We start from the raw sequence: 13,965 nt of genomic DNA on the forward strand, positions 1-13,965 counted from the left end.
ATCATTCGACATAGTTTTGGAAGTCCAAGCCATGGCAATCAGAGAAGAAAAAGAAATAAAAGGAATACAAATTAGAAAAGAAGCCGTAAAAGTTTCACTGTTTGCAGGTGGCATGATGCTATACATAGGGAATCCTAAAAATGTCACCAGAAAACTAATAGAGGTAATCAATGATTTTCATAAACTTGCAGGATACAAAATTAATGCACAGAAATCTCTTGCATTCCTATACACTAATGATGAAAAATCTGAAGGAGAAATTATGGAAACATTCCCATTTACCACTGCAACAAAAAGAATAAAATACATAGGAATAAACCCACCTAGGGAGACAAAAGACCTGTATGCAGAAAACTATAAGACACTGATGAAACAAATTAAAGATGATACCAACAGATGGAGAGATATACCATGTTCTTGGATTGGAAGAATCAATATTGTGGAAAAGATTCTACTATCCAAAGCAATTTACAGATTCAATGTAATCCCTATCAAATTACCAATGGCATTTTTTACGGAACTAGAACTAATCATCTTAAAATTTGGATGGAGGCAGAAAAGACCCCGAATAGCCAAAGCAGTCTTGAAGAAAAAAACGGAGCTGGAGGAATCAGACTCCCTGATTTCAGACTATAGTACAGCACTACAGCAATCAAGACAATATGGTACTGGAGCAAAAACAGAAACATAGATCAATGGAACAAGATAGAAAGCCCACAGATAAACCGACGCATGTATGGTCAACTAATGTATGACAAAGGAGGCAAAGATATTCATTGGAGAAAAGACAGTCTCTTCAATAAGTGGTGCTGGGAAAACTGGAAAGCTACATGTAAAAGAACGAAATTAGAACACTCACTAACATGATACACAAAAATAAACTCAAATGGATTTGACACCTAAATGTAAGACGCTACACTATAAATCTCTTCAAGGAAGACATAGAAAGAACACTCTTTCACATAAATCACAGCAAGATCTTTTTTGATCCACCTCCTAGAGTAATGAGAATAAAAAAAATAAACATATGGGACATAATGAAACTTAAAAGCTTTTGCACAGCAAAGGAAACCATAAACAAGACGAAAAGACAACCCTCAGAATGGGAGAAAATATTTGCAAATGAATCAATGGACAAAGGATTAATTGCCAAAATATATAAAAAGCTCATGCAGCTCAATATTAAAGAAACAAACAACCCAATCCAAAAATGGGCAGAAGACCTAAATAGGCATTTCTCCACAGAAGACATACAGATGCCCAAGAAGCGCATGAAAAGCTGCTCAACATCACTAATTATTAGAGAAATGCAGATCAAAACTACAATGAGGTATCACCTCACACGAGTTAGAATGGGCATCATCAGAAAATCTACAAACAACAAATACTGGAGAGGGTGTGGAGAAAAGGGAACCCTCTTGAACTGTTGGCAGGAAAGTAAATTGATACAGCCACTATGGAGAACAGTATGGAGGTTCCTTAAAAAACTAATAATAGATTTATCATATCATCCAGCAATCCCACTACTGGGCATATACCCAGAGAAAACCATAATTCAAAAAGACACATGCACCCCAATGTTCACCGCAACACTATTCACAATAGCCAGGTCATGGAAGCAACCTAAACCCCCACTGACAGATGAATGGATAAAGAAGTTGTGGTACATATATATATTGGAGTATTACTCAGCCATGAGAAGGAACGAAACTGAGTAATTTGTTGAGACGTGGATGGATCTAAAGACTGTCATATGGAGTGAAGTAAGACAGAAAGAGAAAAACAAATATCGTATATTAGCGTGTGTATGTGGAACCTATAAAAATGGTACAGACGAACCAGTTTGCAGGGGAGAAGTTGAGACACAGATGTAGAGAACAAACATGTGGACACCAAGCAGGGAAACTGCGGTGAGGTGGGGATGGTGGTGTGCTGAGTTGGGCAATTGGGATTGACATGTATACACTGATGTGTATGAAACTGATCACTAATAAGGACCTGCAGTATAGGAATACAAACAAAAAAAACAACTACTAGTAAACTTTTTTGGGTTATTTGTAGGGTAATATGTTAATATAAATGTTTCAGACATTACATGAAATTTCTAGAAATCTTATATGTTCTGGTATAATGTTATAAGGCATAATTCTAGTTATTACTTTAAAATGTATATCTCAGAAATAACTAAATATCCTTGTCAATTGCATTATTACGAACTTTCATCGAATCTTTACCCGTGCTCATTTTTAAGCCTTTTGTCATTTACAGACAGTTCTGGGTGTACTCGGATGCTTTTGCAAAAATGTTCCTATAAAAGGGTTTCATCTTCAAGGAAATCATGGAAAATGCTCTGACAAGTACAGGTTTCTGGTAACTGACTATACAGCTGAACTGCTTGAATAAGCATTTTCAGAACTCTAATGGAAAACTGATGAATTCATAAAAGTGTTACAAAGATCAAAATAAAAAAATTAATTACATGGGACTCAGTGACCTGATGAGGATAACTATAATTTTTATGACTTTCTGTTTCAAAAAAAAAAAATTCCACAAGGACTCAGAGGCAAAAAGTATACAAATCAGTTTTAACTGCAAAGTAAAGGAGCTGTTACAGTGGAGGATTACTGGACTGAATGTCAATATTGTGACATAGTATGAGTGTGTTTCATGTTTGGTAATTGCAATCATTGTTGCCTTCGTTGTGATCATCCATTACAATGCTTCCTTACAGTTTATTTATTTCTTGTAAAAATAAAATACAGTGTGTGTGTGTAAAAAAAAAAGAAAAAATATGTTAATAAAACAAGAACACTGGGACTGCAAAAAAAAAAAAATTCTGTACAAGAGATCACTAGCAGATACTGAGGCAGAAGAATGGATAAGTGACCTGGAAGACAAAATAGTGGAAATAACTACTGCAAAGCAGAACAAAGAAAAAAAATGAAAAGAATTGAGGACAGGCTCAGGGACCTCTGGGACAACATTAAACGCACCAACATTCGAATTGTAGGGGTCCCAGAAGAAGAAGAAAGAAAGAAAGGAACTGAGAAAATATTTGGAGAGATTAGAGTTGAAAACTTCCCTAATATGAGAAGGGAAACAGTTAATCAAGTCCAGGAAACACAGAGTTCCATACAGGATAAATCCGAGAAACACACCAAGACACATATTAATCAAACTATCAAAAATTAAATACAAGAAAAAATATTAAAAGCAGAAAGGGAAAATGAGAAGTAACACATAAGGGAATCCCCATAAGGTTAACAGCTGAACATTCAGAAGAAACTCTGCAAGTCAGAGGGGAGTGGCAGGACATATTTAAAGTGATGAAGGAGAAAAATCTACAACCAAGATTATTCTGCCCAGCAAGGATCTCATTCAGATTTGATGGAGAAATTAAAAGATTTACAGAGAAGCAAAAGATAAGAGAATATAGCACCACCAAACCATCTTTAGAGCAAATACTAAAGGAACTTCTCTAGGCAGGAAACACAAGAGAAGGGAAAGACTGACAATAATAAACCCAAAATAATTAAGAAAATGGTAGTAGGAACATACATATCAATAATTACCTTAAAAGTAAATGGATTAAGTGCTCCAACCAAAAGACATAGACTGGCTGAATGGATGTAAAAACAAGATCCGTATATATGTTGTCTACAAGAGACCGACTTCAGACCTAGGGACACATACAGACTGAAAGTGAGGGGATGGAAAAAGATATCCATGCAAATGGAAAACAAAAGAACGCTGGAGTAGCAATTCTCATATCAGAAAAAATAGACTGTAAAACAAAGACTATTACAAGAGACAAAGAAGGACACTACATAATGATCAAAGGATCAATCCAAGAAGACATAACAATTGTAAATATTTATGCACCCAACATAGGAACACTTCAATACATAAGGCAAATACTAACAGCCATAAAAAGGGAAATTGACAGTAACACATTCATAGTAGGGGACTTTAACAACCCACTTTCACCAATGAACAAATCATCCAAAATGAAAATAAATAAGGAAACACAAGCTTTAAATGATACATTAAATAAGATGGAATTAACTGATATTTATAGGACATTCCATCCAAAACCAACATAATAAACATTCTTCTCAAGTGCTCATGGAACATTCTCCAGGATAGATCATATCTTGGGTCACAAATCAAGCCTTGGTAAATTTTAAAAAATTGAAATCATATCAAGTATCTTTTCTGAGAAGAATGCTATGAGACAAGATATCATTTACTGGAAAATGTCGTTAAGAAATACAAACACATGGAGGTTAAACAACACCGTACTTAATAACCAAGAGACCACTGAAGAAATCAAAGAGGAAATCAAAAAGTACCTAGAAACAAATGACAATGAAAACACAACAACCCAAAACCTATTCGATGCAGCAAAAGCTTTTCTAAGAGGGAAGTTTATAACTTTACAAGCCTACCTTAAGAACAAGAATCATCTCAAATAAAAAACCTAACCTTACACCTAAAGCAATTAGAGAAAGAAGAACAAAAGAACACCAAAGTTAGCAGAAGGAAAATAATCATAAAGATCATATGAAAAAGATATGAAGGAAATGATAGCAAACATCAATAAAACTAAAAGCTGCTTCTTTGAGAAGATACACAAAATTGATAAACCATTAGCCAGACTTATCAAGAAAAAAAGGGAGAAGACTCAAATCTGTAAAATTAGAAATGAAAAAGGAGAAGTAACAACTGACACTGCAGATATACAAAGGATCATGAGAGATTACTACAAGCAACTATATGCCAGTCAAATGTACAACCTGGGAGAAATGGACAAATTCTTAGAAATGCACAACCTGCAAAGACTGAATCAGGAAGAAATAGAAAATATGAACAGACCAATCGCAAGCACTGAAATTGAAACTGTGATTAAAAATCTTCCAACAAACAAAAGCCCAGGACCAGATGGCTTCACAGGTGAATTCGTTCAAACATTTAGAGAAGAGCTGACACCTATTCTTCTCAAACTCTTCCAAATATAGAAGAGGGAGGAACACTCCCAAACTCATTCTACAATGCCACCATCACTCTGATACCAAAACCAGACAATGATGTCACAAAGAAAGAAAACTACAGGCCAATATCACTGATGAAAATAGATGCAAAAATCGTCAACAAAATACTAGCAAACAGAGTCCGACAGCACATTTAAAGGATCATACACTATGATCAAGTGGGGTTTATTCCAGGAATGCAAGGATTCTTCAATTTACACAAATCAATCAACGTGATACACCATACTAAAAAATTGAAGGAGAAAAACCACATGATCATCTCAATAGATACACAGAAAGCTTTCAACAAAATTCAACACCGATTTATGATAACAACCCTCCAGAAAGTAACCATAGAGGGAATTTTCCTCAACATAACAAAGACCATATATGACAAACCCAAAGTCAACATAATCCTCAGTGATGAAAAACTGAAAACATTTCCACTCAGATCAGGAACTGGACAAGGTTGCACACTCTCACCACTCATTCAACATAGTTTTGGAAGTTTTAGCCACAGAAATCAGAGAAGAAAAGGAAATAAAAGGAATCCAAATCAGAAAAGAAGAAGTAAAGCTGTCACTGTTTGCAGATGACATGATACTATACGTCGAGAATCCTAAAGATGCTACCAGAAAACTACTAGAGCTAATCAATGAATTTGGTAAAGTAGAAGGATAAAAAAATTAATGCACAGAAATCTCTTGCATTCCTATACACTAATGATGAAAAATCTGAAATTGAAATCAAGGAAACACTCCCATTTACCATTGCAACAAAAAGAATAAAATATCTAGGAATAAACCTACCTAAGGAGACAAGAGACCTGTATGCAGAAAATTGTGATACACTGATGAAAGAAATTGAAGGTGATACAAACAGATGGAGAGATATACCATGTTCCTGGATTGGAAGAATCAACATTGTGAAAATGACTCTGCTACCCAGAGCAATCTACAGATTCAAAGCAATCCCTATCAATCTACCACTGGTATTTTTCACAGAACTAGATCAAATAATTTCACAATTTGTATGGAAACACAAAAGACCACAAATAGCCAAAGAAATCTTGAGAAACAAAAACGGAGCTGGATGAATCAGGCTCCCTGACTTCAGACTATACTACAAAGTTACATTAATCAAGGCAGTATGGTACTGGCACAAAAACAGAAAGATAGATCAATGGAACAGGATAGAAAGCCCAGAGGTAAAACCACACACATATGGTCACCTTATCTTTGATAATGTAGGCAATAATATACAGTGGAGAAAAGACAGCCTCTTCAATAAGTTGTGCTTGGAAAACTGGACAGCTACATGTAAACAAATGAAATTAGCACACTCCCTAACATCGTACACAAAAATAAACTGAAAGTCAATTAAAGACCTAAATGTAAGGCCGGACACCATCAAACTGTTAAAGGAAAACATAAGCAGGGCTTCCCTGGTGGCACAGTGGTTGGGAGTCTGCCTGCCGATGCAGGGGACACGGGTTCGTGCCCCGGTCCAGGAAGATCCCGCATGCCGTGGAGCGACTGGTCCCGTGAGCCATGGCCGCTGGGCCTGCGCATCCGGAGCCTGTGCTCCGCAACGGGAGATGCCACAACAGTGAGAGATCCGCATACCGCAAAAAAAAAAAAAAAAAAAAAAAAAAATAAGCAGAACACTCTGACATAAATCACAAAAAGATACTTTTTTACCCACCTCCTAGTGAAATGCAAATTAAAACAAAAATATACAAATGGGACCTAATGAAACTTAAAAGCTTTTGCACAGCAAAGTAAACCATAAACAAGATGAAAAGACAACACTCAGAATCAGAGAAATATTTGCCAATGAAGCAACTGACAAAGGATTAATCTCCAAAACATACAAGCAACTCATGCAGATCAATACTTAAAAAAAAAAAACCCTAATCCAAAAATTGGCAGAAGAACTAACTAGACATTTCTCTAAAGAAGATATACAGATTGCCAAGAAACACATGAAAGAATGCTCAGCATCATTAATCATTAGAGAAATGCAAATCAATACTACAATGAGATATTATCTCACACCGGTCAGAAAGGCCATCATCCAAAAATCTAGAAATAATAAATGCTGGAGAGGGTGTGGAGAAAAGAGAACCCTCTTGCACTGTTGGTGGGAATGTAAATTGATACAGCCACTATGGAGAACAGTGTGGAGGTTCCTTAGAAAACTAAAAATAGAACTACCATACGACCCAGCAATCCCACTACTGGGCATATAACCTGAGAAAACCATAATTCAAAAAGAGTCATGTACCAAAATGTTCATTGCAGCTCTATTTACAATAGCCAGAACATGGACGCAACTTAAGTGTCCATCAACAGATGACTGGATAAAGAAGATGTGGCACATATATACAATGGAATATTACTCAGCCATAAAAAAGAATTAAACTGAGTTATTTGTAGTGAGGTGGATGGACCTAGAGACTGTCATACACAGTGAAGTAATTCAGAAGGAGAAAAATAAATACCATATGCTAACACATATATATGGAATCTAAGGAAAAAAATGGTCATGAAGAACCTAGGGACAACACAGGAATAAAGCTGCAGACCTACTAGGGAATGGACTTGAGGATACGGGTAGGGGGAAGTGTAAACTGGGACAAAGTAAGACAGTGGTATGGACATATATACACTACCAAACTTAAAATAGATAACTAGTGGGAAGCTGCTGCATAGCACAAGGAGATCATCTCCGTGCTTTGTGATCACCTAGATGGGTGGGATAGGGAGGGTGGGAGGGAGGGAGATGCAAGAGGGAAGAGATATGGGGACATATGTTTATGTATAACTGATTCACTTTGTTATAAAGCAGAAACTAACACACCATTGTAAAGCAATTATACTGCAATAAAGATGTTAAAAAATAATAATTAAAAAATTAAAAAAATAAAAGTAGTTATATGTAGGTAGTGAGATTATGGCCCATTTCATTTTAAATATTGCATTTTTACATCAGTTATTATGATGAACAGGTTGCTATGTAAATAAAATTATAAATAGGTATAAAAATCAGAGAGGAATTAAACAATATAGAAATCAAAAAACAATAGAAAATCAGTGAAACCAAGAGCTGTTTTTTTTAATTGAAGTATAGTTGATTTACAATATTGTTTTATGATAAAGCAAAGTGATTCTGTTATGTATATATATTTTTTTCAGATTCTTTCCCTTGTAGGTTATTACAAAACATAAAATAGTTACCTGTGCTGTAGGGTAGGTCCTTGTTGGTTATATATTTTATATATAGTAGTGTGTATACGTTAATCACTAGCTCCTAATTTTTCCCTCGCCCCTTTCCATTTGGTAACCATAAGTTTGTTTTGTATGTCTCTGTGTCTATTTCTGCTTTATGTATTTCTGCTTTTAATTTTTTTAGTTTCCACATATAAGTGATATCATTATGATATTTGTCTTTCTCTGTCTGGCTTACTTCACTTAAGTATGAAAATCTATAGGCACATCCATGTTACTGAAAATGTCATTATTTTGATTTTTTTGTGGCTGAGTAATATCCATCGTATATTTTTATATACCACACCTTTTTTATCCATTCGTCTGTTGATGGACATTTAGGTTGTTTCCATGCCTTGGCTATTGTAAATAGTGTTGCAATGAATATTGGGATGCCTGTATCTTTTTAAATTATTAGCCAAGCTCTTTAGGAAAAAAAGAGAGAGCCTATATAAACAGAATAGAAATAAAAGAGGAGAAATAAGAACAGATATTACAGAGATACAGAAAATCATAGGAGAATTGTACAGTTATATACCAACGAACAGGACAATCTAGAAGAAATGGGTAAATGCCCAGAAAGATACAACCTTCTAAGACTGAATCAGGAAGAAATAGATAATCTAAAGAGACAAATCACTAGTAGTGAAATTGAATTTGTAATTTTAAAAAACTCCCAACAAACAAAACCCAGGACCAGTCCATTTCACAGGGGAGGTCTAGAAAATATATACAGAAAACCTAATATGTATCCTTCTCAAAATATTCCAAAAAGTTGAAGAGGATTAAACACTCCCAACTTCATTCTATGAGGCCAACATTACCCTCATACCAAAACCAGATAAAAAGGTACTACAAAAAAATAAACTTACAGTGCAATATCTCTGATGGATAGAGATGCAAAACTCCTTGACGAAATATTAGCAAACCGAATTCAACAATATGAAAAACGGGTCATGCACCATGATCAAGTGGGATTTATTCCAGGGATGTAAGATGGTTCAATAGCCACACATCAATCAGTGAGAAACAACATATTAAAAAAAGAAGGATAAAAATAACATGATAAACTCAATCAATGCAAAAAAGGCATTTGACAAAATTGAACATCTATTCATCATAAAAATGCTCATGAAATTTGTTGTACAGGGAACATACCTCAACATAATAAAGGTCATTTATGACTAACCCACAGCTAACATCATACTCAAGAGTGAAGAGATGGAAGACTTTCCTATAAAATCAGCAATAAGAGAAGGATGCCCTCTCTCACCATTTATATTTAACATTACAGTGGAAGGCCTAGCCACAGCAATCAGAGAAGTAAAAGAAAAGAAAGCATCCAAATTGTAAGGGAAAAAGTAAAACTCACTATTTGCATATCACATGATACTATATATGGATAAAGCCTCCACATACAAACAAAACTAATAAATGAATTCCCTAAAGTTACAGGATTGATATACATATATCTGTTGTTTTTCTATACAGTAATAGTGAACTATCACAAAGAGAAAGAAAGCAAGAAAAAAGTCCCTTTTAAAATAACATTGATAAACTTAGGATTAAGCACACCCAAGAGAGTGAAAGACTTATACTGTGAAAAAGTTTAAAATATTGATGAAGGAAATTAAAGCTGACACAAAGAAATGTAAAGATATCCCTTAGTCATGGATATGAGGAAATTTTATTGTTAAAATGTCCATAATACATAGGGCAATCTGCAGATTTAATGCAATCCCTTTCAAAATACCTATGTCACTTTTTAAAGAAGTAGAGCAAATAATTCTAAAATTTATATGGAATCACAATAGACCTGAATTATCAAAGCAATCTTGAGAAAAAAGAACAAAGCAAGAAATATTCACCCTTGCTGACTTCAGACTATACTACAAAGCTACAATAATCAAAATGACATGAGATCACTGGTGGAGAGAGGATGGCAGAGTAGAAGGACATGGGCTCAACCCTTAAAGAAACACCACAATCACAACTAACTACTGAACTACCACCTACAGAAAAATGCTAGACCCTACCAAAAAAGATACCCTACATCCAAAATCTCAAATGAACAGCCTAACCTTACACCTAAAGCAATTAGAGAAAGAAAAACAAAAAATCCTCACAAAGTTAGTAGAAGGAAAGAAATCATAAAGATTAGAGCAGAAATAAACAAAATAGAGATGAAGAAAACAATAGCAAAGATAATGAAACCAAAAGATGGTTCTTTGAAAAGATAAATAAAACTGACAAAGCTTTAGTCAGACTCATCAAGAAAAAAAGGGAGAGGGCTCAAATCAATAAAATTAGAAATGAAAAAGGAGAACTTACAAGGGACACCACAAAAATCCAAAGGATTGTTAGAGACTGCTACAAGCAAATATAGGCCAATAAAATGGACAACCTAGATAAACAGACAAATTCTTAGAAATGTACAATCTCCCAAGACTGAACCAGGAAAAAAATAAAAACAGACCAATCACAAGCACTAAAATTGAAACTGGGATTGAAAATCTTCCAAGAGTGCTCACCTCGCTGCTCCTCGCTTGCAGCCCTGTGCTTTGCTCCTCTCCAAACATGGCAAAAATATCCAGCCCTACAGAGACTGAACGGTGCATCGAGTCTCTGATTGCTCTTTTCCAAAAGCATGCTGGAAGGGACGGTAACAACAGCAAATTCTCCAAGGCCGAGTTACTTATCTTCATGAATACAGAGCTGGGTGTCTTCACAAAGAACAAGAAGGACCCTGGTGTCCTTGACCGCATGATGAAGAAGCTGGACCTCGACTCTGATGTACAGCTAGATTTCCAAGAATTTCTTAATCTTATTGGCGGCCTCGCTCTAGCTTGCCATGACTCCTTTATTAAGTCTAGCTCTTCCCAGAAGTAAATGGGGGGAGCCTTTGGGCCTGGCCTCCAGCTCCATTCCCTTTTCTTCAGCCTCCCAATTATCATCTACCCCTCATAGACCACACATACCCTGAGCCCAGTGCACCCACCACCCCATGCAGGTCACTCCTGCTGGTAGTAATAAAGCAATATTGTTTTTTGAAGCACACACTGTAGAGTCAGTAAATTTGTGCAAGGGAGGGAGATGATTGGGAGGAATATAAATTAGATTGATGGAAAGAGTTACCAGAAGTTGCAAAGTAAATAGTAAAAATGTATCTTGGGTGTATACATAATCATGACTAATGATACCAACATAATCATCTAAATTACTCACACTGATGGAGAGACCCCACTTATTGTTCACTCATTAAACGCCTATACACCCCTACTACAGGCACTGTCATAGGCTTCGAAAATACAGTCAGCAAGACAGAAAAGGTCCTGCCTTCACTGAGGTTACCTTCTAATGGAGGGGAACAATAAATGAATAAACAAATAAAGAACTATGAGTGCAATAAATAAATAAAATTAAGAAATAAAAACTTCCAAAAAACAAAAGTCCAGGACCTGTTGGCTTCACAGGTGAATTCTATCAAACATTGAGAGATGAGTTAACAACTATCCTTCTGAAACTATTCCAAACATATTGCAGAGGAAGGAACACTCCCAATCTTATTCTATGTGGCCACAATCACCCTGATACCAAAACCAGAAAAAGATATCACAAAAAAAGAAAATTACATGCCAATATAACAGGTGACCATAGATGCAGGATCTTCAACAGAATACTAGCAAACCGAATCTATCATTACAATCAAAGCATCATACACCATGATCAAGTGGGATTTATCCCAGTGGTACAAGGATTTTTCAATATCTGCAACTCAATCCGTGTGATACACTGCATCAACAAATTGAAGAATAAAAAGCATATGATCATCTCAATAGATGCAGAGAAAAACTTTTGACAGATTTCAACAACCCTTTTATGATAACAACTCTCCAGAAAGTGGGCATACAGAGAACATAACTCAACAGAATAAAGGCCATATATGACAAACCTACAGCTAGCATTATACTCAATAATGAAAAGCTGGAAGCATTTCCTCTAAGATCAGGAAAAAGACAAGGATGTCCACTCTCGCCAGTTTTATTCAACATAGTTTTGGAAACCCTAGCCACAGGAATCAGAGAAGAAAAAGAAATAAAGGCAATCCAAATTGGAAAAGAAGTAAAGCTCTCACTGTTTGCAGATGACATGATACTATACATAGAAAATCCTAAAGATGCTACCAGAAAAATACTAGAGCTCATCAATGAATTTGGTAAAGTTTCAGGATACAAAATTAATATACAGAAAACTATGCATTTCTATACACTAACAACAAAAGATCAGAAAGAGAAATTAAAGAAACCCTTCCGTTTACCACTGGATCAAAAAGAATAAAATACCTAGAAATAAACCTACCTAAGGAGGCAAAAGACCTGTTCTCCAAAAACTATAAAATACTGATGAAAGAAATTGAAGATGACACAAACAGAAAGATATGCCATGTTCTTGGATTGGAAGAATCAATATTTTCAAAATGACAATACTACCAAAAGCAATCTACAGATTCAATGCAAATCTTATCAAATTATCAATGGCATTTTTCACAGAACTAAAAAAAATCTTAAAATTTGTATGCAGATACAAAACACCCCAAATAGCCAAAGCAATCTTAAGAAACAAAAATGGAAAAAAAAAAGGAAACAAAAATGGACCTAGAGGAATCAGACTATACTACAAATCTACAGTAATCAAGACAATATGGTACTGGCACAAAAACAGAAATATAGATCAATGGAACAGGATAGAAAACCCAGAGATATATGCACACACCTATGGTCACACTTATGGTCAACTTATCTTTGACAAAGGAGGCAAGTATATGCAATGCAGGAAAAAAAGTCTCTTCAATAAGTGGTTCTGGAAAAACTTTACAGCTACATGTAAAAAAGTGAAATTAAAACATTATTTAATGCCATACACAAAACTAACTCAAATGGATTAAAGACCTAAATGTAAGGCAAGATACTATAAAACGATTAGAGGAAAATATAGGCAGAACACTCTTTGACATAAACCACAGCAATATCTTTTTTGATCCAACTCCTAGAGTAATGGAAATAAAAACAAAATAAACAAATGGGACTTAATTAACCTTAAAAGCTTTTGTACAGCAAAGAAAACCATAAAAAAATGAAAAGACAATCCACAGAATGGGAGAGAGTATTTGAAAATGATGCAACCCACAAGGGATTAATCTCCAAAATTTACAAACAGCATATGCAGCCTAATATCCAAAAACCAAATACCCCAATCAAAAAATGGGCAGAATACCTAAATGGGCATTTCTCCAAAGAAGACATACAGATGGCCAAGAGGCACATGAAAAGATGCTCTACATCACTTATTATTAGAGAAATGCAAATCAAAACTACAATGATATATCCCCTTACACCAATCAGAATGGCCATCATGAAAAAGTCTACAAATGATAAATATTGGAGAGGGTGTGGAGAAAAGGGAACCCTTCTGCACCATTGGTTGGAATGTAAATTGGTACAGCCTCTATGGAGAACAGTAGGAGTTTCCTTAAGAAACTAAAAATAGAGCTAACATATGATCCAGTAATCCTACTCCTGGGCATATATACAGAGAAAAACATGGTTCGAAAAGACACATGCACCCCAATATTCATTGCAGCACTGTTTCCAATAGCCAAGACATGG

The 13,965-nt window shown here is 35.3% G+C and overlaps 1 pseudogene; it reads left to right on the plus strand.

Annotated features, from left to right (window-relative positions):
* The first annotated feature begins 10,876 nt into the window (after positions 1-10,876).
* On the plus strand, positions 10,877-11,188 carry LOC132418468 (protein S100-A11 pseudogene; annotated as a pseudogene).
* Positions 11,189-13,965: the final 2,777 nt, after the last annotated feature.

The sequence above is a fragment of the Delphinus delphis genome, chromosome X (assembly GCF_949987515.2).
Source record: "Delphinus delphis chromosome X, mDelDel1.2, whole genome shotgun sequence".
Classification (NCBI taxonomy): domain Eukaryota; kingdom Metazoa; phylum Chordata; class Mammalia; order Artiodactyla; family Delphinidae; genus Delphinus; species Delphinus delphis.